The following is a 24,052-nucleotide window of genomic DNA, read 5'->3' as shown; positions in this document are numbered from 1 at the left end:
ATATCATGAAGAACCTAGGGGTAAGACAGGAATAAAGACACAGACCTACTAGAGAATGGACTTGAGGATATGGGGAGCGGGAAGGGTAAGCTGTGACAAAGCGAGAGAGATGCATGGACATATATACACTACCAAACGTAAGGTAGGTAGCTAGTGGGAAGCAGCCGCATAGCACAGGGAGATCAGCTCGGTGCTTTGTGACCGCCTGGAGGGGTGGGAGGGAGGGAGACGAAAGAAGGAAGCGATATGGGAACATATGTATATGTATAACTGATTCACTTTGTTATAAAGCAGGAACTAACACATCATTGTAAAGCAATTATACTCCAATAAAGATGTAAAAAAAAAGAAGAAGAAGAAATTAACACATCCCCTCACTGAGGCTGGCCATTCCAGGGGATATTTGTAAAACTTATGGCCTTTTTACTCTACTTCCTCATCTCCTCCCCCTCTCTGTACTATAAAAGAAACTGGCATCCAAACCTTAATAAAATGGTTTTCCAGAGACACTAGCCTGCCATCTTCTCGGTCTGCCGACTTTCCGAATAAGTCCTATTCTTTGCCTCAACACCTCGTCTCTGATTCATTTGCCTGCCGAGTGGCGAGCAGGGCGAGCTTGGACTCGTTAAAACTTTTAGCACCAGAATTCTTCTCCCTATTGTATTTTCTCTCTTTTCTATTTCTTTTTTACTCAGGATTCCAGTCCCATTCTGCCATAAGCCTCTGCATCCAGAAGGCACCTTCCGTTTCTCATGGATTCTTAAGTATTGGAACTCACAGGTCCTGTTATCTCGGGTCCTTACTGATTTTCAGAGAGCAGCACATTTAAGACAAGCTAAGCACTCTCTTCTGATGCTGTTTGTCTCAGAGAAGCTTACTCTGTTATTTCTCAAAGATCCCTCTGCAATTACAAGAGCTGCTGAGAAAGACAATAGGAGTAAACCATCCAGGCACAGTGATTTACAAAAGTTAATGCAGTTTTCATCCTGAAACATGAACAGATGTGTTAAAAGACACAGAAAAAGCTGTCCCACCTTGCCCTCATATCACCATTATCTTATTAAAAAAAACTGTGATGAGAAAATTTTAATTCAGTTGTCATCAGTGCTAATTTGTTTTAACCAAAATACCTACACCCCTAGGAGATTAGCAAAGTGGTAGTTGAATAAGCATTGGATTAAAAGATAAGGTCTGAGTTTGGGAACTTGATACTAAGTTACATGATTTAAGAAATTCTCTCTGAGCCTCAGTTCACTTTTCTTACTTTTCTGTACCCTGTGCCTAATAATACCTGTCCTACTTAAATTGCAAGGATACTGTAAAGATCAGTCAACAAATTTTATGATACAATATTTTTCAATTTATAAAACATTTTGCTTTCTTTGGTGACAGGTGCCTATTCTTGGTCATCTTTGTACTACATCAGGACCCAGTCAAGTGCCTTAACCATAGTCTGGTCTTGATTAATGTTAAGTAACAAACTAAATAATCTTTGACCCTATCATCCCTTTCTATTGTCTTGTCCAGCATGTTAAACCTTTGTAGACTCCTATTCTTATATCACTTCATATCTGCTCCATGGTTACTAATCGCTCTCATGTAAGTTCATTTACTTTAATCTCTCTATTCTTTTGAGCAGTATCAACCATACATCTGTTACCTTGGACACTCAGTGGAAGGAGAAAAACCTAGTAACTTATGTCTCTATATAAGGGCACTAATACAAAGCAACTGCAAATTGAGAGAGAGATTTTAGAATACTAGATAGGTAGAGAATTGATATAGCCTCAACATGGATGAAACCTTTAAGAGAGAGTCTGGTGTTTATAAGAATAAAATCATGGTATCCTTAATGTTGTACATTTTGTTACCAAAAAAGCTATTACATGCTACAATCAGTTTACCCATTTATCAATACATGCTACCCACCATACGATGTTCCTTAAAATATGCTCCAATTCACTCTGTTTTGTAATCCCCAGCAGTAGGGTACTCTCAGCTTAACTTCTCTTTATCCAAGGTTCTGTGATCTCCCAACCCTTCACCAAAACATTAGATTGAATTATTCCATTCAAATTGATATAGCTTTCCTAGTAATAAGATGATATATGTTTAGCTAAAGTATTCCATTCATGATTCATGAAGAAAAACATACATGAATATTTTAGGTATTTGAACTTATAAATTAAATTTGTTAATTCATTTGACAACTATTTATATGTGTCAGTCCCTATAAAAGATGCTGGGAGTAGAGATATTAATGACATACAGTCTCTGCTTTCAAAGAGTTCAAACTCAAGTTCTGGGAATGAACATTACCTTGATCAGCATTCTGTGTAATGGTATGGCAAAAGTTAATTGATCTAACTACATTAAGATACTTGAAATTTGGAAATAACTTTTGAAATAATTTACTTTCTCTTTACTACCTACCAAACATGCAAGATGCTTACAGGAATTATCTTATTTAATACCAACAATAATCTTGTGAGATAAGTATTATTGTCTTCTCACAGCTATTTCACCCAGTGTCAGCTAGTTAGTAGCAGAATCAGTTTTTGAAACCTGATTTTTATGGCTTCAAAACTGGGGCTGTTAATTTCTATTTTACCCCATCTCTGATAAAGAAGACCAATTTTTCTTAAGGTCGCCTCATGATTGGAGCTGACATATGTATCTTTAGCTTTCAACATCTCTTCATTGGAAAGACTGGGATGATCTCAGAGCAATCCATAGTTGGAGAGGAACTTTATTATAAACCCTGGGGTGGGCAACATCTAATCAGTAAAGGACAGAGTGTAACAGAAGTTTATTTAGAATAAGGAAAAATATCTTTAAAATTTTACTTTGGGAAAGCCCTAAGTTATAAAATATTGCTTTGTCATACTGCCACAAACATAAACAGTAAAGGAAAACATTGATAAGATCTGAAGAGGTACAAATCCAAACATCTAAGACATGTAAATGTTAAAAACAATCCATAAATAGAACTGAGATGCAAAGGGGAAACAAAGAAAACATGGCAACATATAAAACAACCAAATATTATTAATATGTAAAATGTATGTTTTCAAAATAAGAAAAAAACAAATCAAAAAACTAAACAAAGAATAATAGTAAGAAATTACAAAAGAAAAATGTGAAATAACAATAAATATTTGGTGAAAAAAAAACTTGTATCATTTAACTAAGAAGGCAATGGAAATTAAAACAAAAGTGTTTGGAAAACTGATGATACTTATAGTTTACAAAAGTATTAGAGAAATGGGCAGTCTCACTGCTGTAGAAAAAAAAAATTTGTAAAAGATTCCTGGAAAGTCATTTAGTAATATTGCATTAATACTTTAAGATGACAGTTCTAGGAATTTATCTTAAAACAATTAATAAAGATGAACTTAACAATTTAGCTACAAAATGGCTAAGTGTGGCATTATTATAAAAGTAAGAAATCAAGCAGAAATGCTCAGAAAGAGAGGGACTGGTTCAATAATACATAAAGTATGGTGCATTCAGATGAAAGAATACTTAAGCAGCAATTTTAAATGAGCCTGTTTTGTTTAAAATGTGAAAAGCTGCTTACAACAAATTAAATTTTAAAAAAAGTCACAAAAAAGCATGTCTGGTTTTATCACAGATGTGTGTCTTTGTGCATGCATGTGTGCCTCTATTGGAAAGGCCAGTCATCAAAACCACAGTTGAGCCTATTTATGGGTGATGGTATTATAAGCACTTTAATTTTTGTCTTTTTGCTTCAATAAAAGCAATGAATGTATCTTTCTTTTAGAATTTTTGTCATGTAAGGAATTTTTAAAATAAGCTATCCTATGATCCACCATGCAGAAACTTGATATTGTCTACGAAATACCCTCCCTTGTTCAGTTTTTACTTTCTCTGTTGAAATTTCACAACATTCCCATTTGTGTTACTGCAGGCATTGGTCAAGTAATTAGTCAACATTTATTATGTGAGAACTGTATACTTGACTTTAAACAAAACATAAAGATGCAAAGGGAGCTGAAAGTAAATAAGAGGCCTGAGAGCTGTGGTGCTGATGGCCCTTTGGCAGAAGCTCTTCTAATGGGCTGAGATCAGTGGCATATTTACTGCATGGCCTCCTGACAAATGGGTTTGGACAGCCCTGAGAGGGCTCTTAGGCCACAGTTGGCAAGCAGGAGCAAGCAGAGGTGAGTAGGTGGTGAGGGAATTTAAGGCCACAGCCTGTATCCCCATAAGAAAACTGAATTCGGGGTCACATACAAGGTGGCAACTGTTGTAAGCTGCTGAAACGATGGCTTATTTACCTATTAGTACAGCATTTTCTATTTCAGTCCGTACATCCATAAATGCTAGAAACTACCTTGGAAATAGAGAGAGAAAAGGCTCTTATCAATGAGAGCTTAATATTTGCAATGGAATGAAATCTTATCTTGGCTCTACTCTAACTGGAGATTTCTTCCAGGAATGATAGAAAGCACAGTGGCTGGAGAATAAAATAAGAAATGCAGATTGAAGGCTATTCGAAATCTAGGTCCCCACCCAGGTAATAACAAGTATGTTGTTTTCACTTCTATCTCCTGTTTAGACCTATCCACCTTCTTAATCTCTTTCCCTAGATCTCTCCTGCTCTTTACACACACAAGACTGACAAAACCCATGACTCTCTATCAGCAGTTCATGAAGTGTGGTCTCTGGTCCACTGACATCAGCGGCTTCTGGGAACTTACTAGAAATGCAGATTCTCAGGGCCAACCCCCGCCATACTAAGTCAGGATTACTGGGATTGCAGTCCAGCCATCAGTGTTTTGATGAGTCCTCCCAAGTAATTCTGAAGCATGCTCAATCTTATGAACCCCTGGTCTAAAAGATGCAACATCCAAAGGTCTCTGGGTAAAAGTAAAAAAAGTCCCAAAGGGGAAAGGTGGGGGAGGGGATAAATTAGGAGTTTGGGATTAACATATACACACTACCATATATAAATAAATAATCAACAAGGACCTACTGCATAGCACAGGGAACTCTACTCAATATTCTGTAATAACCTATCTGGGAAAAGAATTTGAAAAAGAATGAATATACATGTATGTGCAACTGAATCACTTTGCTGTACACCTGAAGCTAACACAATATTATAAATCAACTATACTCTAATATAAAATAAAAATTAAAATTTAAAAAGTCAATTATAAAATCTAAAAATCGATGCATAATAATTGATGCATCACCAAAAATGTAATTAGATTTTAAAAATTTTTTGAGGGGTATTTTATTTCTGAGTTCAACAATTTTTTTTCAAATTAATAAGTGTCTTATTTAATAAAACATAAATTTAGGTTTATGTTTGTATACACATACCACATAATTAAAAGTATTCAAAATTATACATGTGTATATATGCATGTGGAATTTTATTTTAAAGACTCCTTATGATATGGTCATCTATGTCTATCTGAGGTTCCTTTTTGTTACATTAAGAAGAGGAAGGGGCTTCCCTGGTGGTGCAGTGGTTGAGAGTCCGCCTGCCGATGCAGGGGACACGGGTTCGTGCCCCAGTCCAGGAAGATCCCACATGCCGCGGAGCGGCTGGGCCCGTGAGCCGTTGCCGCTGAGCCTGCGCGTCCAGAGCCTGTGCTCCGCAACAGGAGAAGCCACAACAGTGAGAGGCCTGCATACCGCAAGAAAAAAAAAAAAAAAAAGAAGAGGAAGATCGGTGGTAAGATACTTCCACTCTCCTAGAGTATATTTTGCAACCTTTTCTCATTTCTTATAGTTCCAGTGCTCTCTTTCCTTTTCTCAGGTAGCTGATGACCTTCTTTATTTTCCTCAGAAAAACTCACAGAAGTTGTCAGAGTGTTAGACGTAAATGCCCACATGCTTGGACCAGCTCATCTATCAGCCAGCTTGCTTGTACATCACACTCTGTTTTCCCCTGTGATGGATGAACTTGAGCCTGAATCTCACCCTTTTGACTCACCCAAGTAGATCCTTCCTTTAAAATTGTTAATCAATCACTCTATATTGAGTCACTCCCCGCAGCACACAAACATTTTATATTCATCTTCCAAAATAAAAGTCCTTCTTTTACCTCATATCCCCATATCTTCTCTAGATATTGCTCCATTTCTTCCCACAGAATTCTCTAGATATTTTTCCCTTTACAACAAAATTCCTCAGAAGAGTTATTCATACTCAGTGTCTCCCTTTCCTCTCTTCACATTCTCTTTGGAAGCCACTCTAAGCCAGCTTTCATCCCAACCCCTCCACCAACACTGTGCTTCTTGGGTTACCAAGGACCTCACATTCCAGATGGAATGGTCACTTCCCCATCCTCAGATTACTCGAACTCTCACCTTTGACACTGTTCCCCACTCTATCTGGAAATACTTTACTTGGCTTCTCTTGGGTTCTCCCTGCTCTCAGTTTTTATCCTACTTCGGTCACCATTCTTTCTTATTCTCCTTCGCTGGATGTTTCTCATCTTCCCCTTAACCTCCAAACGTGGAGTGCCCCAGAACTAGTCCTCTGACCTCTTCTTTTCTCCACCCACTGCCAGGAAATTTCATACAGTGCCACTGCTTTGAGTACTCTATACGGATGAATACCAAATTTACATCACTAGCCTTGACACTCTTCCTGGTCTAGTCTATTGTCTTCTCAATATTTCCACTTGGATGTCTACAGGGAGTCAAAGCCCTCCAGCCTAAGAAAAGCAGGAACACACCCCCAGGCCCGGCTGGATAGGACCAGGCCAGCTCCCAGATATCAGGGGCTGCTCTTCTCTTTCTCAACGGGTATCTCAGACTTGAAATATCCAAAACACAACTCATGATTCTTCCCCTCTCCCTACTTCACACTAAACCTGTGTCTCTCAAGTCCTCCTTGTTAGTAATGGACAATTTAATTATCAGGGCTAAAGTCCATGAGTCCTCTGCTTCCCATGTAATTCATCAGCAAATTCTGTTGACTCTGCCTTCAAACTATGTCCCAATCCTGACCATTTGTCATACCCATTATCCTAGACAGAGCCTTAATCATCTCTCACTTAGACTATTGCAAAGGCCTCCTTGTTGGTTTCCATGTGTTCATCCATCCACCCTTAAAACCTCTTCCCTGTACAGCAAACAGAGTGATTAGTTTCAAAGGCAAACCAGACTATGTTACTCCTCTTCTGTAAGCCTTCAAATGGCTTTTCTTCTCACTCATAACAAAAGCCAAAGGCCATAGCCTATGAGCCTCCTGTGGTCTGTGTCCATGCCAACTCCCTGACCTCATTTCCTCTCTCCTCTTGCTCAACCTGCTGCAGTCTCTCTGGCCTCCTTCTGCTCCTTAAATACACCATGCACAGCCCCCTTCCAGGACCTTTACACTTGCTCTATACTCTTTGCTCTTACGTTCTTCTCCCAGATATCTGCACAAGGCTCTCTCCCTCTATTTAAGTTTATTTCATATGTCACTTTATTAGAGTGGCTGTCCCTGATCACCCATCTATTTACTCTTTCTCCATTGACCCTCTTCTATTTGTCACAGTGCTTACTGCCACCTGACATATTTTGTTTATTGTTTTCTGTCTGCCTCTTACCACTAGAATGCAATCTCCATTCAAGTTGGGACTATCCTGCTTACTGCTGTATCAAAGCATTGTCTGGCACAGAGTAGATGCTCAAGGAATTTTTTTGAAATAGTGACATGGTTTAGAAGAAACTTCCTAGAGCTAGCCTTTCTTTGATGTACTAGAGAAATACAATGCCAAATTTGGTACTGTGAAAGGAAGAAAGCCTTTGGATAAAGTTTCTTATAAATGAATGAATGTTACCAATAAAGAGAGTGAGGAAAGGCATAATGGGGCACTGGGATGGAGCCAAGAGCTATAGAAATGCAATATATGAGGGTCCTTATGTAGAGTCAGGACATTGGACTCTAGTGCCTATTCTCCTGTGGCCTGCTGAACAGTCTTGGACAAAGGAGCTATACTCTTCCTGGATCTTAGTTTCCCATCAGTAAGATAAGGTTTAAATGATTATTAAGACACTGAATATTCTGATTATAAAAATTTGGTAACTATTTTTGTTTGTAGGATAATTAGTAGAACTACTTCTTCATCTTCGTTTTCCATTACAGTTGTACCCTCCTTCCACCTCTTCTCAACGTCTCTCCTGCCCATCTCTTCCAAATGTTCTATTACCTCCATGGCACCAAGATTACCCCAGGCACCAGACTCCTGGTGTTGAGCTCTTTTAAAATGTTTTCTCTTTTGCCAACATCTCTAATCCATCACTAGTGCAGGCTGATAACCCTGTCTGTAAAACCCCACTCTGTTTGCCATGCTCAAGGCCCTCCTCAGTGCACACCCAAATCATCATGGTTATCTCCTCCTTGGAACCATCTCCAAGTGCCTCTCTTGAATTCACCCAAATGCAACAGGTGTAGTCCCTGAATAGGAAGTTTTCATTATCTCAGTCTTGGCTCAACCACTCAGGTAATTTCTAGTCTTTTCAACCCAATTAATGACTAGCTCTTTCCTTTCATGTTAACCTCTTTGCTCAGCATCCCTCCTTCTCCTCTCCAATGACTTTGGAGGTATTTTGTCATCTCCAGCAAGACTCCCTTGCTCTCACCTCTGTGTCTTTATGAATACCAGATTCTCACCTCCTTTGAATTAAAAAATAAAGAATTTCCTTAAAGAGGGCAGACAGCAGAAGCAAGAAAAACTACAATCCTGAAGCCAGTGGGACAAAAACCACATTCACAGACAGATAGACAAGATAAAAAGGCAGAGAGCTATGTACCAGATGAAAGAACAAGATAAAACCCAAGAAAAACAACTAAATGAAGAGGAGATAGGCAAACTTCCAGAAAAAGAATTCAGAATAATGATAGTGAAGATGATCCAGGACTTCAGAAAAAGAATGGAGGCAAAGATCGAGAAGATGCAAGAAATGTTTAACAAAGATCTAGAAGAACTGAAGAACAAACAGAGATGAACAACACAATAACTGAAATGAAAACTACACTAGAAGGAATCAACAGCAGAATAACTGAGGCAGAAGAACGGATAAGTGACCTGGAAGACAGAATGGTGGAATTCATGCACTGCTGTGGAACAGAATAAAGAAAAAAGAATGAAAAGAAATGAAGACAGCTTAAGAGACCTCTGGGACAACATTAAATGCAACAACATTCGCATTATAGGGGTCCCAAAAGGAGAAGAGAAAGAGAAAGGACCAGAGAAAATATTTGAAGAGATTATAGTTGAAAACTACCCTAACATGGGAAAGGAAATAGCCACCCAAGTCCAGGAAGTACAGAGAGTCCCATACAGAATAAACCAAAGGAGAAACATGCTGAGACACATAGTAATCAAACTGACAAAAATAAAAGACAAAGAAAAATTATTGAAAGCAGCAAGGGAAAAAGGGCAAATAATATACAAGGGAACTCCCATAAGGTTAACAACTGATTTCTCAGCAGAAACTCTGCAAGCTAGAAGGGAGTGGCATGATAGACTTAAAGTGATGAAAGGGAAGAACCTACAACCAAGATTACTCTACCCAGCAAGGATCTCATTCAGATTCAATGGAGAAAACAAAAGTTTTACAGACAAGCAAAAGCTAAAAGAATTCAACATCACCAAACCAGCTCTACAACAATGCTAAAGGAATTTCTCTAAGTGGGAAACACAAGAGAAGAAAAGGACCTATGAACACAAACCCAAAACAATTAAGAAAATGGTCATAGGAACATACATATCGATAATTACCTTAAACGTGAATGGATTAAATGTTCAAACCAAAAGACACAGACATGCTGAATGGATACAAAAACAAGACCTATATATATGCTATCTACAAGACACCCACTTCAGACCTAGGGACACATTCAGACTGAAAGTGAGGGGATGGAAAAAGATATTCCATGCAAATGGAAATCAGAAGAAAGCTGAAGTAGCAATACTCATATCTGATAAATTAGACTTTAAAATAAAGAATGTTACAAGAGACAAGGAAGGACACTACATAATGATCAAGGGATCAATCCAGTAGAATATATAACAATTATAAATATATATGCACCGAACACAGGATCACCTTAATACATAAGGCAACTGCTAACATCTATAAAGGAGGAAATCAACATTAACACAATAATAGCGGGGGACCTTAACACCTCACTTACACCAATGGACAGATCATCCAAACAAAAAATTAACAAGAAAACACAAGCTTTAAATGACACAATAGACCAGATAGATTTAATTAATATTTATAGGACATTCCATCCAAAACCAGCAGATTACACTTTCTTCTCAAGTGCACACGGAACATTCTCCAGGATAGATCACATCTTGGGTCACAAATCAAGCCTTAGTAAATTTAAGAAAACTGAAATCATATCAAGCATCTCTTCTGACCAACCACAATGCTATGAGATTAGAAAACAATTAGAGGGAAGAAAACGTAAAAAACATGACCACATGGAGGCTAAACAATACATTACTAAACAACCAAGAGATCACTGAAAAAATCAAGGAGGAAATAAAAAAATACCTAGAGACAAATGACAATGAAAACACAACAATCCAAAATCTATGGGATGCAGCAGAAGCAGTTCTAAGAGGGAAGTTTATAGTTATACAATTCTACCTCAAGAAACAAGAAAAATCTCAAATGAACAATCTAAACTTACACCTAAAGAAACTAGAGAAAGAAGAACAAACAAAACCAAAGTTAGCAGAAGGAAAGAAATCATAAAGATCAGAGCAGAAATAAATGAAATAGAAACAAAGAAAACAATAGCAAAGATCAATAAAACTTAAAGCTGGTTCTTTGAGAAGATAAACAAAATTGATAAACCATTAGCCAGACTCATCAAGAAAAAGAGGGAGAGGACTCAAATCAATAAAATTAGAAATGAAGAAGGAGAAGTTACAACGGACACTGCAGAAATACAAAGCATCATACGAGACAACTACAAGCAACTCTATGCTAATAAAATGGACAACCTGGAAGAAATGGACAAATTCTTAGAAAGGTATAAACTTCCAAGACTGAACCAGAAAGAAATAGAAAACATGAGCAGACCAATCACAAGTAATGAAATTGAAACTGTGATTAAAGATCATCCAACAAAAAGAATTCCAGGATCAGATGGTTTCACAGGTGAATTCTATCACACATTTAGAGAAGAAGTAACACCCAACCTTCTCAAACTCTTCCAAAAAAATTGCAGAGGAAGGAACACTCCCAAACTCATTCTATGAGGCCACCAGCACCCTGATACCAAAAACAGACAAAGATACTACAGAAAAAGAAAATTACAGATGAATAACACTGATGAATATAGATGCAAAAATCCTCAACAAAATACTAGCAAACAGAATCCAACAGCACATTAAGAGGATCATACACCATGATCAATGGGGTTTATCCCAAGAATGCAAGGGTTCTTCAATACATGCAAATCAAACAATGTGATAAACCATATTAATAAATTGAAGGATAAAATCCATATGATCATCTCAATATTTGCAGAGGAATCTTTTGACAAAACTCAACACCCATTTATGATAAAAACTCTCCAGAAAGTGGGCATAGAGGGAACCAACCTCAACATAATAAAGGCCATATATGACAAACCCACAGCCAACATCATTCTCAATGGTGAAAAACTGAAAGCATTTCCTCTAACACCAGGAACAAGACAAGGATGTCCACTCTAGTTACTATTATTCAACATAGTTTTGGAAGTCTTATCCATGGCAATCAGAGAAGAAAAAGAAATAGCAGGTATACAGATTGGAAAAGAAGAAGTAAAACTGTCACTGTTTACAGATGACATGATACTATGCATAGAGAATCCTAAAGAGGCTACCAGAAAACTACTAGAGCTAATCAATGAATTTGGTAAAGTGGCAGGATACAAAATTAATGCACAAAAATCTCTTGCATGCCTGTACACTAATGATGAAACATCTGAAAGAGAAATTAAGGAAACACTCCCATTTACCACTGCAACAAATAGAATAAAATACCTAGGAATAAACCTACCTAAGGAGACAAAAGATCTGTATGCAGAAAACTATAACACTGTTGAAAGAAATTAAAAATGATACCAACAGATGGAGAGATGTTCTTAGATTGTTGGAAGAATCAATATTGTGAAAATGACTATACTACCCAAAGCAATCTACAGATTCAATGCAATCCCTATCAAATTACCAATGGCATTTTTTACAGAACTAGAGCAAAAAATCTTAAAACTTGTATGGAGACATAAAGGACCCCGAATAGTCAAAGCAGTCTTGAAGGACAAAAACGGAGCTGGAGGAATCAGACTCCCTGAATTCAGACTATACTATAAAGCTACAGTAATCAAGACAATATGGTACTAGCACAAAAACAGTAATATAGATCAATGGAAGAGGATAGAAAGCCCAGAGATAAACCCATGCACCTATGGTCAACTAATCTATGATAAAGGAGGCAGGGATATACTATGGAGAAAAGACAGTCTCTTCAATAAGTGGTGCTGGGAAAACTGGACAGCTACATGTAGAAGAATGAAATTAGAACACTCCCTAACCTCATACACAAAAATAAACTCAAAATGGATTAGAGACCTAAATGTAAGACCAGACACTATAAAACTCTTAGAGAGAAACATAAGAAGAACACTCTTTGACATAAATCACAGCAAGATCTTTTTTGATCCACCTCTAGAGTACTGGAAATAAAAAGAAAAATAAACAACTGGTATGTAATGAAACTTAAAAGCTTTTGCAAAGCAAAGGAAACTACAAACAAGATGAAAAGACAACCATCAGAATGGGAAAAAATATTTGCAAATGAATCAATGGACAAAGGGTTAATCTCCAAGATATATAAACAGCTCATGCAGCTCAATATTAAAAAACAAACAACCCAATAAAAAAATAGGCAGAAGACCTAAATAGGCATTTCTCCAAAGAAGACATACAGATGGCCAAGAGGCACATGAAAAGCTGCTTAACATCACTAATTATTAGAGAAAGGCATATCAAAACTACAATGAAGTATCACCTCACATGGGTCAGAATGGGCATCATCAGAAAATCTACAGACAAATGCTGGAGAGGGTGTGGAGAAAAGGGAACCCTCTTGCACTGCTGGTGGGAATGTAAATTGATACAGCCACTATGGAGAATAGTATGAATGTTCCTTAGGAAAGTAAAAATAGAATTACCATATGACCCAGCAATCCCACTACTGGGCATATACCCAGAGGAAACCATAATTCAAAAAGACACATGCACCCCAATGCTCATTGCAGCAGTATTTACAATAGACAGGTCATGGAAGCAACCTACATGCCCATCGATAGACAAATGGATAAAGAAGGTGTGGTACATATATACAATGGAATATTACTGATCCATAAAAAGGAACAAAATTGGGTCATTTGTAGAGACATGGATGGATCTAGAGACTGTCATACAGAGTGAAGTTAGAAAGAGAAAAACAAATATTGTATATTAACACATATATGTGGAACCTAGAAAAATGGTACAGATGAACGGGTTTGCAGGGCAGAAATAGAGACACAGATGTAGAGAACAAACGTATGGACACCAAGGGGGGAAAGTGGCAGGGTGGTGGTGGTGGTGGTGTGATGAATTGGGAGAGTGGGATTGACATGTATACACTGATGTGTATAAAATGGATGACTAATAAGAACCTGCTGTATAAAAAAATAAATAAAATTAAATTTAAAAAAAAGAAAGAATTTCTTTAGAGAGCCTTAGATTGTTTTCACTTACCTCTGACCATAGGTAAGCAGAACATCTGAGCTATAGATGCATTCTTCTATGCCATGTTCTCATGGAGATGGCTGGGTTCAGCTGCTGTGCTATTCTTTTTTTTTTTTTTTTTTTTTTTTTTTTTGCGGTATGCGGGCCTCTCACTGTTGTGGCCTCTCCCGTTGCAGAGCACAGGCTCAGGACGCACAGGCTCAGTGGCCATGGCTCATGGGCCCAGCTGCTTCGCGGCATGTGGAATCTTCCCGGACCAGGCCACGAACCTGTGTCCCCTGCATCATCAGGCGGACTCTTAACCACTGCGCCACCACGGAAGCCCTGCTGTGCTATTCTTGAGGCAAGGGATCTTGGCTAAGTCTGATAACCCCATGCTGGAACCCTACCTCCTAACATGCCCCTAACCATTACCCCCTCCACTGCAACCCTCTCCTTCCTCCATGCTCCCTCTTCTGCAAGCCCAGTGAGGTTTTCTGATGCTCTTGGGCTTTTGGAAATACAAACCAGAAACTGTTTCTGTCTTGTACTTGTCACAGGCCAACACCTGAGCTAGCTATCTGCTTAAGTGATAAGAAAAGATAGGGAAAAGGTAGAAAAAAATCAATATATTATCTTTCCCCAAGAATATGAGACAGCTTTTGCTGAGAAATATACTCATGTCATATCTGATAACACAAAATTTTCCCTTCAAGTGTTCAGATACATGACAGGGAGGTTATTTTATTCTACTTGAGATAGATATATGAGGCTCCAAGATAGCATTATAGAAAATTTCCCTATTTGTACTTGGTCTCAGTCCTTATATTTTGAAAATATAAGAAGCATCTCCCAGAGAAATACATGTAAGAATTCATTTGTCATAATCTTTTTGCATTTCTGACATGAAGGATAAGGAAAATACAGTGAACATTTGAAACAACTGAAGATTAAACTTTACTCTTCAAATTCACAAGGAACTTGTCTTGGAATAAGTGATAATTGTGGCTAAGGGACCATATGATCTGAGGTAGGCATTGGCATGTGTAAGTGAAAACAATAGAGAATAAGAAATGCTTATCCAGAAAGTGAGCAGTATTGCAGCTTTTGTTGTATGCCCGCCACTGGGGTGAAGTGGAGAAGCACATGCTTTATCTTTTTACCCTAATTTCTAATTTTGAAAATATTTTTTTCAAAGTACATTTATGTTAATGTCTCTGTACTCTTCATAAACCAATATTACACCATTTCTTTATGGGAATCACTTCTGTGGCATGGCTTTGGGAAAGGTCTTAGAAGCTCTATACCTATGGCTTTTTCAACACATAGGTGGTTAGCAGATTGACTCATGGGCCCATTCCTTCTTTTTTAGCTTTAGAACTGTTTATTGCTGTTCATTTTTAAATCTGGATTGAATTCTTTGTCTCTCCGTCTGATTTTTTTCTTTGGACTGAGTCAAGTTTCTTTTCAGGATTATCAATTACATTTTGGAATGAGAGACTTCTCTTTACGGGCATTCCTAAGTTAGGCAGCAGATGTTCTGATTTCTTTTGTTTTTGTTTTTATTTTTGTTTTCTCCTGAAGTGTGGAAAAGATGAAAGAAGTATATAATCACAGAATTTTAAAGCTGAAAGAAGCAACCCAATCCATAGCTTTTTTTTTTTTTTTTCATTTACAGATGCTGAGGCTCAGATTTGGTAATTTATTAAAAATTAAATATCTTGTAATAATGAAATTGAGAATGGAAAGAAAATTATCTGCATTCTAGTCTTTTTGAAAAATAATCCTAAGGGGAACATCTATCTTGTTTACTATTATATCACCAGGCTCTAGTACTGGGCATGTATGGGACAAAAGAGAGGTATCATAAATATTCATAGAATGAATTAATGAGTGAATGTCCAAGTCTGGAAGCCCAAACTGCCAAGATGACTTCAGAAATGATCTAGAAAAAATCTCTAAAGAAAAAAAAAGGCACTCTGTGGTGGTCCCAGACCTATTTCTGATCAAAGGTATTTCCAAGATGGTGAAGTATGGAGGGATATATACCATCCTAACACTAATCAAAAGAAAGCAGGAGAAGCTATAATAATTTCAGACAGAGCACACTTCAGATCAAGGAAAGTTATCAGGGATAAAGAGGGGCATCACATAATGATAGAGGGGTCAATTCTACAAAAAGCCATAACAATCTGACGTATTTAACAGAGCTTGATGCTCTGTTAAGGTGTCCCTTCCTCAGGACCTATGGGCACAAGCTCTGCTTTAATATTATTGCAAATAATTAATACATCATCTTTGGTCTTTCATAATTGAAACATATTTATATATTATTCATATTTTAAGCTGTTAGGTGGAAGGGGCTCTATTCTATTTTTACTTTTGATTCTTCCCCTAGGTATTGATAATTGTGTCCTGCACACATGTTGAGAGCTCAATAACTATCATTGGTTTGCTGGAGTCCCATGTACCCTTTCTAAGTTATTGAGATCTATAACCAGAACCTGCCTGATTACACAACTGTAAAGCAGTGACAGTTCTCAGCCATGCCTCCCCAGCACAAGCTTGGCTCCTAAGCAGGGTTTCTATTCTTGTGCAGACTTGCTGCCAGTTTTGCTTAGGACACTTAACCTCTCTGCACCCCATTTCATCATTGCTTAGACACAAATGATGATATCTACCTCATAGGCTTGTTGTTGCTTTGAGGATAAAATGTAGATATAAATGTAAGTATAGATAGATGTTATCGATAAAAGTAAATTTCTTTTCCTTTCCACAGTTCCAGACTATAATTCAGAATCCTACAAGGATTGACCAGAGATAGGAGGACAGAAAATGAAGTTAAGAAATGCAGTGGAGATTTTAATAATATGGATATATTGGTCTCACTGTCTGCTAGGTAGAGAAGGTGAAGGAAGACACGAGGTTTATGTAGACTTGAAATTTTAACCAAAAATGATAAAACACGTGGGACTTGGAAAAGACAGCAACTCAGTGCAGACTTGCCCAGGAAATGCCAGTTCATTTGCACAATAACTCCTCATCCTCATCTTAAAAATCTTGGGAGCAGCTGTGCATTTTCTCTTTGTTTCCAAAAATCAGTCCAGCTCCCTCTTGACCCATTGTGCAGTTTGGCAGTTTGCTTCACATTCTGTTCGTACTCTTGGGGCAGAAAGAGTCTGTCTGTGGAGATGGCAGGAAGGAACTCCCACCCCAAGGCTACTGCTAAAAAAGCCTGCCGAGACATCACCAACTACTTTGCCCCACTTCTCCCGTTCATCAGCTTTCTCTTTTTGGCATTCTCCTGACTCTCTAAGAGATTCTTCACCTCTGTTTCTCTCATTTGATATTGAAGCAATTATGTTTAACTATCTTCTTTTCCCTGTTTCTGTTCCTATACACTCAATAAGTGTCATGGTTTTTGGCTCTGCTATTTAAACTCATCTGGGCTCTTCCACAGTTTAGAAAGTGGAATGAGTACTTTCACTTCAGAGATTAAGTCTGAGAAATGGCTATTTTTTAAAAAATGTGAATGTTCTGGGAAAAGTCCTTTTTTTCAGGTATTATACCAGAATCCTTTTGTTCTTACCAATTTCCACACTGGTCATGAGATTTCAGGCTGCTCCTATGTGATTGTTATGGATATTCTTATTCAATTATAACCCAATAGTGGAACATAACAATGACTGGCTTCTACTATCTTGAACCAGGGAACTGAGAAGGTTTTGATTCTTAATTTCTAAGAATTAATTTGTAAATCAGTATAATAATCAAAGGTTCTTCCAAAGGAATTGGATAAAAATGGAGTCATCCATCAGAAAAATGTGGTCTCTGCCCACTTCGAAAATGATCAAATTAACTATTTAGAAAAAACAGAGGAGCATGGTGATCCAGTCATCATGATGAACTAAATTAACTTGGGGATCTATCCATGTAAATTGCATGGGAAGTACACGTATATTGTGTGTGTGTCTGAGCACATGTAGATGAGATTATATCCTTCATACTTAAATATGATATTACTCACACTTTGTGTGTCAAGATTCAGAGACACCAAAGTTTGAACAATGGTTTGCTAATACGAACTTCCTTTCAAACTACTTTCACATTTATAAGGAACAACTTATGTGTGTCTTCTGTCAAGCCATTAAGCAACTGTTTATTCTAATATACAACTTTGATCACACCTCTCAAAACTGTTCACTGGAATTTATTTTACACAAGGAAAAATTAAAGCTTGTCAACCTGTCATTAAAAAAACCCAAAACGGGCTTCCCTGGTGGCACAATAGTTGAGAGTCTGCCTGCCGATGCAGGGGACGCAGATCCGTGCCCCGGTCCGGGAAGATCCCACATGCCACAGAGCGGCTGGGCCCGTGAGCCATAGCCACTGAGCCTGCGTGTCCGGAGCCTGTGCTCCACAATGGGAGAGGCCACAACAGTGAGAGGCCCGCATACAGCAAAACAAACAAACAAACAAATAAAAAAACCCCAAAACTTCATGTTATAGAGTTAGTTTCTCTTCCAAAGCCCCTTGTAGCGGACTCAGCTGTTAGCTAATCTAATATTCATTCTCAACTGCTCTTCGCCCTGAGAGCTCTGAAGTAGAATGCAAAAAGCTAAACTGTCACTTTCCCAACCTCCCTTTGGGTTGCCATGTGTCCTAGGCTGCCATGTGACACAATGCTTTCCAGACAGTTGCAAGCAGAATCAGTGAAGGAACTTCTGAAAAGGATTTTGTTCTTAGGGCAAAGGAACAGATACACTAATGCTTTCCGCTTTCCCCTCTTCCTTCAGTTTCCTGGTCTTAGCAAAGACAAGATGCCTAGTGTTACAGCAGCCATCCTGTGACGCTGAGGAAAAGGGCATTAGAATTGGCCCTGACATACTTGATATACTAGAACAAAACTTCCAAACTTACACGAGAAAAATGAACCCCCATTTATTTGGTTAATTTGGGCTCTCTATTGTTGTTGCAGAATGGTAACCTAACTGACATACTCATTTTTTACCATTCTTCTTTCCACAAAAATTTACGCTCCAAGTAAATTATATTTTGCCAAGCATACTATGGGTTTTCATGCCTTTGTATAGCCTGTGCTGTTTCATCTTATCCACTATTTCCCTAGGGTGTCTAGTGTCATCTGGTAAAACTCAGCTTTGATATCACCTCTTCCAGGACGTCTTCCTTGAGATACCTCAACACAAACTAATCACTCCCTTTCCTCTGGGCTCTCTCTTTATTTCAAAGATACCTTCATTTTTGAATTTCCCACATAGTATTGTCATTTATTTATTTATGTGCTTAGCATCATAAATAGACATGAAATAAAATGCTGTGGAATGACATGCAGTGCATTAACTATGAACAGGGATGGAGACTATAAAGACAAGTCTTCTAGCCAGCTAACAGAGAAGATCAAGCTTATAAATGACTAACTAGACTCTAAGATACAATAAAGTAAAGGTTGTCATAAAGCAAAAATGGGTATTATATGAGTTCAGCAAAAACGAAGAATTAATTCCAGCTGGCGGCAGGTCCTGCTTCTTTAGGATTATATTGAAGTGAGAAATAAAGAAAAGAAAATCAGCAGATAAACAGAATTTGATGACTGGCTGGATGGAGAAAGACTGAGAAAGCACAGTTGCTCTTGGGAATCTAGTGGCCTAATTTGTGAAATAAGGAAATGTACTAAAGGATTACTAATGGCTCCTCCAGCCATTAATCGAATGCTCTTTGGTCAGTTGAATCAATTGATGTCATCAAATTGACACTGTAATCAGAGTAATGCTCCTTTAATCTTGCTTCTTTGTTTAGGCATAGTAAACTAGAGAAAAGAAAAAGAAAGAAAAAATAAAGACAGAAGGTGAAGAGAGGTTTTAAAAAGTCACTAGTAAGAATGAAGGAAAAATAGAAAGAGAAAGAGACCTACATCTGAGACAAGTCCTACTGGAGGCAAGCATTTGGGACAGAATCCCACCCAGTGATTGTCTGGCATTCCATTCTCATCACTTCTTCTGCAGCTATTCAAGGAATTGATTCTATAGCATGATCCACTCCAGATGGTGTGAATGGATTGTGATGGTGGTGTGGTATGAACATGCTGTGATATGATGACAGTGATGATGATGATGATGATGACAATGACTATGGTGGTGAAGGTAATGTTGATCATGATGAGGAGGAGAAAGAGCATTCTAGCACTTCACATTCAATCTTCCACATGATTCCATTCCAAACCAATACCTTCCTAGTTAACTAGTCAAAACTAAGTTCTACCATCCCACCATTGGAAGCCAGGAATTTAACTGAGATGTCCATGAATCTCTCCACCAGTATCTGTTCTAAAAGTTCTACTTCTTTCAGATAAAGTTTTCTGAAGAATCTACTAGAGTTGGTTTCTGGAGTTGTGTCATATGGATGCCACTTGATCAGAGCATTATTGACATCTTAATCAATGGGTCCTCTGATATTCTATCAATGGAGACACATCTTATTCAGAAATGATTGTATCATTTGCTTGTGACTAACTAAGAAATACAATGCTCCTTACGGACTAAACCTTTTGCAAGGGAGATAAAATGATGCCATATTGTTTCCTTCCTTGGCTTCTAGCAGAAACTCTTTTCTCTGCCTGGGAATACCTATTTCCTCTAATTTGAGGAACACCTACATTACTGGGAAGTTCGAGGAAGTTCTCCATAGAGAACTCTTCATCTCCATTCTCCCTCAGGAGTTTATCATTCTCTTATTCAATTTTAGCACTGACCAGACTATGCTATGTTTATTATTTGCATATCTATCTTTTCTACAATATGGTAAGAACTTGATGCCAGGGTCAATGTTTGATTGATTTTTGAAGTTTAAAAGTCTGAAAAAGTATCTTGCACAAGCACTTGTTTAATGAAATAATGGCATTCATGTTACTAACGCACTAACATTCTTTCAAGAAAAACGCTAGAGAAATACCTTTTACCTAAAGATTCCAGATTTCATGAATTGGATTATCTTTTAAGAATAAATGACCAAAGAATAATGTATGAAAATAAAATATCACAAATCTGGCTGCCCTGGTGGCACAGTGGTTGCGAGTCCACCTGCCGACGCAGGGGACGTGGGTTCGTGCCCTGGTCTGGGAAGATCCCACATGCTGCAGAGCGGCTGGGCCTGTGATCCATGGTCACTGAGCCTGCGCGTCCGGAGCCTGTGCTCCGCAGTGGGAGAGGCCACAGCAGTGAGAGGCCCGTGTACTGAAAAAAAAAAAAAAAAATCACAAATCATTTTAGAGAGGTAATGAATTGTAATGGGAATTTAGCTCATCTATTAACAGCTCAGGTATGCGCAAATGTGCCCATTCTGTTGAAATATATAGTGTAGAAATTAAACTGTCTTATCTTTTATGATTTTCCTTTTCTTTGCATTAGGCAAGATTTGTATTTGAAACTTAGATAGTATCTCTTTTGACCAGTTTTCAAATACCACCCATGAATTGTTTAGTAGCATATCAGGAGAGTGAAACCTTTTGCATGTCAAACATCAGATTGTAGAACACATGCCCCATAAAGTTTCCATAGAACATAACTGTGCAACTTCATGAGGTTTTTTTCATTAGATATTATTAATTGTTGAAATTATTGTTATTGAAATAGTCCCAAAAGATTGCAATATGATTAGGACTAAAAGAACTAACATTTTAGCAAATATATTGGCTGCTTATGGAATAAAATGTTATTCCATGGCCAACTTTTTGTTGTAAACCATGTTATGCAATAAAATATAACTTCCCCCAAAATGGACATGGGCCTTCACTATCTTTTTGGATTAAATTATAGCATCTTTCAAGTGATTTTTGGTATGTGTGCTACTTTATCTTTGTCATGAAGAAAAAAAATATTTGGATATAAGCTTTGGAGAAAATTACAGTCTCATCAGGACACAAATAAATTACGTATGGCTCATTAAAAACTGTCAGTTTAATCCAGATAACATTTATTTATTATTAGTTGTTTTAAAGGTTTATAGTTATTTTCCATATTATTTCATTGCACTTTACTTACCCTCATTTAAAATTCTTTTTCCATGGTGAACTGTCTAGTTTAATTTTTCTTTCCATTACTTTTCTACTGAAAGCTAAATAGAAATATGCTGTCATTTGCTATTTTCCTCGTATCATTATCATGTGCTGTGCAATACTATTCTCTGAATTGCCAGTGGACTCTATGCCACTTATTTACAGGTACTGTGTTGATATATGAATGTTGAGAGAAATGAATTTACTTTATCAAGATACAATTATTATGTGGTACTACGTCTTATGTAAAAGTGAATCAAACAAGAAACAAATAAGGGACTGTGTCATCCAACTATTCTAGTATTTTGAAAAGTTAAAGTTTTTGTACACTAGAACCAGTACTTTTGGCTTTATTTCACATAATTTAGCTGTAGAGATGAGTTTATCTGATGTGAATTTTTCTATTTGTGTAAATAGGTCACAGACATATAAAAACCATTTATTGGTAAAAAAAAAAAAAGTGATGTGTATTTGCAAATTTAACAACATGGTGTAAGGTAAAAAGCACAGTACTTAGAAACAAGCAGACGTTAATTAGAATTTTGAATCTGCAATTTACCTGCTATGTAAGCCACCGTTTCCTCATCTACTATATAGGAGTAATAATAAATACCTAGGAAGGATTGTTGCAAGGATTAAATTAGATAATATATGTATGAGAACTTAAGAGGCTGTAGTAGTTCAGTTCATGATGGTAGGACGAATTCGAATGAAAAGAGTAGTGTGGGAATGGTGATCATATAGATAAATATAAATTGATTTTGATTTTTCATCCAGAATTTTACTGTTTTAGGTAAGCACATGATATAATGTTCTTTCAGATTAATTTAATTTAGTAGCAAAAGTGATCATGGTGACGATGATGCTGGGCTGGTAAAGTTGATGTACTGTGATGCTGATGTGGGGAGATGATGCTGTGGTGTGAATACAGTTTGCTTTGAGGATGGTTTAGTGTGATTAAGGTGTAGTTTGATGATGGTTTGGTGTGATGGTGATGTGATGTGATAATGGAGCCACATGTGTCAGGAGGTAATGGTGTAGTGTGATGTGATAATGGTATAATATAATGACCGTGTAGTTCTGTGTCTCTGGCTGAAATATGACTGATACAAATTTTGGTATGAGAAGTGATTCTAGAGGACCAGAATCTCAAGGATGAGTTTTCTGGGTTGGTTCTAGGTTTTCTTGAAGTGGTTCTATAACGTGATTAGATTTAAAAGCATTAATAATTCTATTTCCACTGGTAGAAAAGGGCCCTGGTAGTCCGTGACTTGGTGTGGCAATTGAGATACACAAAAAATTACCATTGGATACTCCTACTCAAATACCAGTAGAAGGTAAGGTTATGGGTGATCATGTATTTACTATCTTAGAACACTGTAGTCAAACTAAGGAGTACAGTTGGGATTGGTGGGTTGTTCCCAAATACAATGGCCAAAGTGGGAGGACAAAAGGATGAGCTCAGTGCTTCAAATTTCTAGCTCTAGCTCTGTGTAAATTGCCTGAAATCTTCTACTTCTGCCCTGAAATCAGGATCTGTCCATATGTCCTCAAGTATGAATAAGTATGTATTTCAAGTTTAGAATTATGTTAAGTTCCTAACATGCTTCCATTTGTAAGGTATTCCTTGTCTCCATCACCACCAGAGAGTAGTGGTTTTCAAGTGTCACTAGGCCAATAGTAACAGAACTAAAATTTCTATATTTATAACCACTCTTTGCTTTTTTCTTCAAAGATTTTTTTTATCATAGTCTTTTATCATTTTTACTTTCTCTTATTCTAACTCTCTCGCCTGATGCACTCACAAGTATATTCCTCCAGAAAAATGTATCTAGGCAACTCTATATTACATCACACTTCATTCATATTCATAAATTTATTTCCTCATTTAATCATCCCTCAAATAGTTACCAAGTACATAACTGTGTGCAAGGAATTATGTTACATTATTCAATGCGTCAGGGCCTCTTCATGACCAAATCCAATTCTCAGCCTGTGGCAAAAATCAATAGTAGAAACAGAAAATAAAATCCTTTGCCCACATTTACTTAAGTGTTTGCTTGCAGATAAACATTTGATTTTTCTCCTTCTCTAAATTCGAGTTAGAAAGCTAAGCAAATTTTCAAATTGCCCTTGTGGTTTCTCCCTACAGCACACACACACACACACACACACACACACACACACTCTTACCTGCACTTTTCCTTAGAAATTCATGAGTG

The sequence above is a fragment of the Mesoplodon mirus genome, assembly GCF_964341445.2.
Source record: "Mesoplodon mirus genome assembly, chromosome: 10".
In the NCBI taxonomy this organism is placed as follows: Eukaryota; Metazoa; Chordata; class Mammalia; order Artiodactyla; family Ziphiidae; genus Mesoplodon; species Mesoplodon mirus.
The sequence above is the reverse complement of the archived record's forward strand: the minus strand, read 5'-3'. Positions refer to the sequence as shown.